Consider the following 6,935-nt stretch of genomic DNA (forward strand, 5'->3'; position numbering starts at 1 on the left):
AACGGGTAAACAGATGGTGATGACATATAACCTTTTAAGACGATGGGGATGAGGCAGATATCTGGGGTCTGATTAAGGGTATGTCGCATATGACCCTGTTGCTAGAACCTTCAAATGCATGATGAACATTTTAAGGCCTAAGACACAACTGTTCACAGTCACACTTCATTGATAGTTTTTCTTAAGAATGAATTTTAGTTGGTGAAGCAGTTGTAGCATTTGGAAATTCTTCCAAGAAAAAGGAGCCTCTAACAGAGGGAACACTCCACATTTCGGTACTTGACCCACCCCTTCTTCCTTTCATAAAACACAGAAGGTGTTTTGAGGCAAAGCCCAAGTATATGTAGGAAGACGCACTCATTCAGGCTTTAGTTGAAGACCTGTGAAAGGAAAATTTAAGTTTTTCGATTTAGAAACTTTGTGACAAGGTGTGAGAAAGTCAAGAATAACTGAGATCTGAGGGCCACCTGGCTTGGAAGTTGTTTTACCATTAACTTAGACTGAAAGGAAATGAGGGAGAAACACTGGTGGCCATTGGGATATAGGGGTAGAGATGACAAAGCAGGTGGTGAGTGAGGTCAGAGAGGGCCTTGTGAATGACTATTTGCTAATGGTCATGAATACTGTAAAGCAGAATGTGTGAGCTCATATATACAAAGGGAGTCCAGGCCAGATTTAAGGTTGTACTCTGTCAGAGGAGTCCAGTGGGGGTGTAGCTTGATGTCAAAGCAAGCACTGTGCGTACAGTGATCTCATTGAAATGATGCATCTCCTCTTCTGCAAACTCTCCCCTTCTCCATAGGCATGTGTGTGTGTGTCCTCCCTTCTTCCCAATACACTGTACTGCCATTGTGCAGCTTTGCTCTCCTGAGTTATACATAAGAGGCCCCAGCATGGTGTCTGCAGTGCACCTTGCCATCCAGTCTTCTGTTTCCCAGCCCCTCACTCATCACTGCCAATCCCACTCACACATGGAGACAAACACAGCTACAATGTCCTCTGACCCAGTTACCTATTCCTTTATGTCACCACAGGTTTGGCTACCCTCTCTTTAAGTCATCAAAGTCATTAGCATTTTGAAATCTTTTCGTTCTTATTGACCCTATTTCAGTCTTTCTTGTTAGATGTAAACTACCCCACTTAGTGAACCTCATAGCTTTTTAGCATCTCAGAACATGTTCGGGCTAATATGTCATGTCACCTGTGTTTCCTTCTTTTGAAAAGCTTAGTTATTGTCTGTGTGTCCAATTCCTCAACAGAAGTACTGGGCTAGTAATGCTATACTTCTCTCTGTTGCCTCTGCCCCCTACAATGCTGTGGAATCCTCTTCAATCATGTACAATCACTTTGCTCAATCTCAACCAAAGACATATGACTTTATTCTCTTTAATATGGCACATGCAACATGTTCTGATAGGAGTGTTTGCTTTTTTCTTTATGAAACAGTGCAAAATGTTTTGTAACTTGGGTTTACACCATGACCTGCCACTATTCTGTGTTCACACTTGATGTGTAATATTTTTGTTCATTTTAGTATCTAGTATGTGTAAGCTCACCTGGTATTCAGGTCCTTAGGTAATAAGAAAAATCTGGCCATACCTATTAGAGTCCTGAATAGTCCGGCATACAAGAAAAAATGGTATACTTCCATTTCCAGCTCCTCATCATTTTGGGTATGTTATTTATCATTATTTTTGAAGTAATGGGGATTGAATCTAGGAAGCGATACCTTCATTGCTTTTTATTTTTTGAGATCTGATCTGGCTAATTTTCCCAGGTGGACCTTGAACTTTACAAACCTGCCTTCACCTCCTCTGCTGCTCCTAGCTCTATAAACTTTGCCACAGTGAACACGTGTTGGACACAAAGCCTTGGGTTGTATAGCTTTGACATAATTCTACTTCACTATTTTTTATGTATTTAGTAAGGGTCTACAGGGTCTCACTACATAGATCAGACTCATAGTGATCCTCATGTTCTTAGCTTCCCAAGCGCTGGGATTACAGGCCTGTGCCACCATGCCCAGTCTTCCTTCAGTCTTATTTATGAAGATATTTTCACTGCTTGTAGATTTCTATGTTAACTTTTCTGTGATTCAATAGTTTCAAGGCATTTATATGACATTTTTGTGAAACCTATTTTCATCCTAATCTGTTCATCTGACATCTTGTATCCCCATTGACTCTTTCTCACGGCTAAAAGCAGTTTGATTACAAATTGTCTCGTAGTTTTTTCTTAACCTTTGTTTTCCTTAAGTTTTTTTTAGCATCTTGGATCTTGTAGTGGTTTCTACCTGGTGGTCAACTTATTACACCCAGCTGAATTAAACTAGGTGGTGTTGGGTGCCTTAGGCCCACCTGAGGATTGTTGCCAGCAGCATAAAGGCAGAATAGGAGAAGCTGCCAAAAACGCTCTTAGGGATGCTGTTTGGAGAAGCTGTTGAGATGTTGGAGGCTGCTAGTTCTCTTAGGCTGTTCTGCTGGAGGACCTTGTCATGCTGGCTTTGCCGATGAACTTTGGAGAAGCTTTGGTCCTTATCTTGAGCATTGCTTTCTGGCTCTGGAGGAGAAGGTGGTGCATTACTCAGCCTCATGGAGAAGTTTGTTCCATTGGCTTTCCTAATGGGAACTTGGCTTTCCTCATTGCTGGAGGAGCTCAGGACGTTACTCTTGCCGAGGATAGCTGTGGTACTTCTGGGGGAGCTCTGATGCTTACCTTGGGCATTGTTTCATTGCTTCAGTTCAGATCCCTCAGCTTGTTAGCTCAGATCCTTCATCACACTGGCATGGACTTTCCACTACTGACCTTTGTGCCTTTTCAGCACAGATCTGTGTGGTGGTCCTGCATGAAACTTTGTTGTAGGTTCTAGACCTGCTGTTGGACTGGTGGGAGGCATTGTTATGAGCTCTAGGTCCTTAGCTGAATTCTTTAGTGTTTAATGTGTAGATAGGTTTCCTGCACTTATTGTATATAATTCTGTAATTCTTTGGGTGATTCATTATAAAATATTATAAATGTGTGCTGTATCATATTGTTTTCCTTGCAAAAAATAAAGCAAAACACAAAACTGTGACAGATATGTACAGGTAGATTCTCATCCAACTTGGTCTAAACAGGTCTTTTTTTCCTTCAATCCCAGAGATGAGTGTGATCCCTTGTTGAATGCCCAGTGTCTTAAATACTTGCATATATGTTGCTGATTTTTGTCATTCTTGTTTTTTAAGTGAGACAAATCTGTTCTGTGTTCTTCTGTCTTAGCTGGGAGCAAAAATTCTTGCAGCTTAATACTGTGAGATTTCTCTCTATCTTATTTATTCATCTTTTTTTGTTATGTGCATGCACTAACTCCACACAAAGTATATAAATATTATATACTGCAAACATGTACTATTAAATGTGTACACTTTAAAAAACACTTTGAGTTAAATATTTTAAAACTACATGGTTATAATGTTTAATTTATATGTTGGGCAAACTGTGAATAAAATTTTCAGTATATTTTAAAGATTTATCAGTTCCAAGAAGTATTTGTCATCTGCCCCTTCTTTTTTCATTCCAATTGTCATCTCATCCATTCAGTTTCTTATTATATGAACTACTGGAATAATTTTCTGCTGGTTTTCCTATTTTCATTATTTGCACAAATAATCAGTCTATTATGATAGATGAGAAGCAGCACAAAAACTAAGATCACCTGGTTGGAGACTTGATATGAAACCAACATTGCCTTAGCTATTTGTGGTTTACTAAGTGTGCATATGCAAGATAAGTACCAAACCAGAACTCAGTGGCCTACCATACTTAATTCATGTCCAAATGGTCTTTTCTATCAGTTCATTTCCAATCTGTAAAATATTTGGCTGTCTTGAGAGGTATAGAGAAATAAATATGTCTATAATTATTTTGATACTTGCACTCTTGTTTTCATATTCTATCTAGTTAAACTGTAAGTCAAGCTCTTGAGTTAAGTGTTAAATACTATAAAATGTACTAATTCACCCCAAGTTTCCACAAAGTTTCATTGTGAAGAAATGACATACATACTAATATGTTGTGGAATACAAGTTTTTATACTAAACTGTTTAGTTATGAAATTATTTCTCTTCAAATTTGGTTGCATGTATCTTTCCTAAGTTTTCTTAAATTATTACCAAGCTATACATATATAGAGCATGGAATGTAATTTGTATAATGCCTCTTGGAAAGCTTTTTATTCTCTTCTTGAATAGATTTTAAAAATAAGCAAGCAAATAGCATATGTCATATAATAAGAAATATAATTTACAATTTTATCCCAATTAATTTCCCAAACAGCATTCTTTACTCAATAAATTTTATTGATTACTAACTGTATGCCTTCTCTGTGACTAAAAATTATGCATTCTGCAAAAGTACAAAATTCTAAATAATAAATTGACATTTTAAAACTGAGATTTGGGGCCTAAGAGATGGCTCAGTGGAATAAGCGCTTCCCTGGCAAACGCAAGGGCCTGAGTTCAATCCCTGGTTCCGAAAAAAAAAAAAAAAAACCACTGAGATTCATTTAGATTTTGAGAATGTGTTTTGGATCTATGGTATCCATTACTTTGACCAAAGTGATATGGTTATTAATTGTTTTTGAGGTATAGATTTTTGAACTGAACTGTATTGTAGTTGTAAAGACTATTTTGTTTTTCAAATACATCATACAAAATATATATTGTAAATATCCCATAAATAAGATATATGAGAAAAATTCTTATCAACAATTACTTTTTATGTATTTGGTACTGGGTCTACAGGGTCTCACTGCTAGATCAGATGTGTAGTGATCCTCCTGTTTTCAGCCTCCCAAGTGCTGGCACTGCAGGTGTGCACCACCACGCCCAATCTCAATCACTGTCTCAGTGTGCTCCGGGGATGGGGGGCCAGGAGGGCATGCTGAGGATCGAACCCCGGCTTCTGTGCTCTACGTAAGCAGGTGCTTTAGTCTGCTGATCTTTCTGGCTGGCCCTGACAATTACTTCATTTTGAAAGTGGCTAGTAAAAAGTTTAAGACTGTAAGTGCAGGTCACACTACATTTCTCATAGATGCTGCTGCTATAGATCTTATTTGTTGGGTAAACTTCAAGCCAGTTTTATTCAGTGAATAAGAATATGATACTTTCAGTGTCATTTATAATTATCAACCCATTTCTAGCACTAATGAATAAGCAGAAAGTGAGTTGTTTTTCTTAGGCAGAGTCTTCAGTATAAAAGCATAAGCAGTTGGATGATTGGTAAGGCCTCTTTGGCTCTAAATATATGTGGTCTAATTATTCACATAATCCACTAAGTATTACAGTTCCAAGAAAAGGACAATTTACTGTGTTTTAATGAACTAATGAAGGGAGAACGGAAGAAAAAGGAACGAAAGGCTTTTTAAATGGAAAAGAAATACTTTTAAAAGTATTTGCATGGAAAACAAAAGATTTGAGCACAATAATTTCAAGTGTTAGTGAAAGGTTGAAATGTGACTGCCCTTGTGTATTAGAAACTTTTATAAGACATCTGTAACAGTTTTTCAGGAAACTCTGTTTGTAGAAATTTATTCAAACATATGAACAAGTTATATACATAAAATTTAGGGTGTGAATATGTCTGTGCTATCCAAACATGAACCAAAGCTATGGTCAAGAGTAAGATCATGGCAGGTGGAGGCCTGCTGCTTACTAGAATGTCTGAAAATCTATGTAGATCATTCCTTTAGCAATAGAAATAAGTATGGGGGGACATCCAAAGTGCTACTATCCCTGCTTATTCAGGAAAGGTGACTATCACTTGAATCTGGATTTAAATGTAGATAATATTGGTCCATTTTATTGGATAAAGTAGTGATATCAGGGAAAATTTAGATGGCATGCATTAAATATTCATTTATACTAACACATGCATGGACACATAATGCAGATATATTTAAATTTACTAAATGAAATACACTGTGATAGGCTGAATTAATAGCTCAAGTTCTTCACCCTTCCCTGCATCTCTGTTCTTGTCATGACCACATCACTAATAGATTATACTCCTGCATTCATTATCTTTGGGCCCAGCACTGAGTCTTGGCTTTGACCAATTCTTACTCAGGCAAAGATTTGCAATGTGATTGGACATAGAGTAGTACTTGAACTTCCAACAATACTATTAAAAAGTGTCAAGTAGTCTTCTGGTCTGAGTCAACCTGTTGTGTGAAGAAGAGTCACCCCAGCCATTCTAGAGATAATGACTCAAAGGTCCTGTGTTAAGATGTTGAATTTAGTGATTGTTCATTAGGCAGCAAAAGTTAAGTAATAAATGCATTAACTTCTTTACAGTGGTTACAAGAAATTCATATTTTAGTCTTTATATTTTCTTGTTTGTTTCTTGTAGCATGCATATATTTCTAAATGTATTTTTAAAGTAAAAAAATAAATGTGAATATCCGTGAAACATTTCAATTATAGATGTTGTGGAATTAATAAAATGGGAAAATGAGATATAATTACAATGAATAGTTTAATGAGGTCTTCTTTTATGGATAAAATGTAGGGAAAAAATCAAAGCCACTGATTACCTTTCTCATGTTGGCATATGTTATGGGTAAAATGATTCCCCTTTTCCAATCACGATGTTGAAGTTTAATCCCTATTGTAAGATACTGTGAATGTGGAAACTTCAGCTATGGCTTTTAAAGGTGGATGAACATGATTAGATAAATAGAGATTATATTTTAGTTACTTTCCCCACATAATTTTATTGAGAAACAAATAACAATGAGACAGTTTCAAATCAAATTGGTAGGACAGTTTCAATAATTAACACATTGCATACTCTCTTCCTAGTGGTTATATGCTGTACAAGATGCAGACATGATATCCTATTTACAAACACTATTGGAACAAATCCCTCTATTCATTAAGAGAATGTAACTATATATC

This window comes from Octodon degus, unplaced genomic scaffold, assembly GCF_000260255.1.
Source record: "Octodon degus isolate 3935 unplaced genomic scaffold, OctDeg1.0 scaffold00041, whole genome shotgun sequence".
Taxonomy (NCBI): Eukaryota; Metazoa; Chordata; class Mammalia; order Rodentia; family Octodontidae; genus Octodon; species Octodon degus.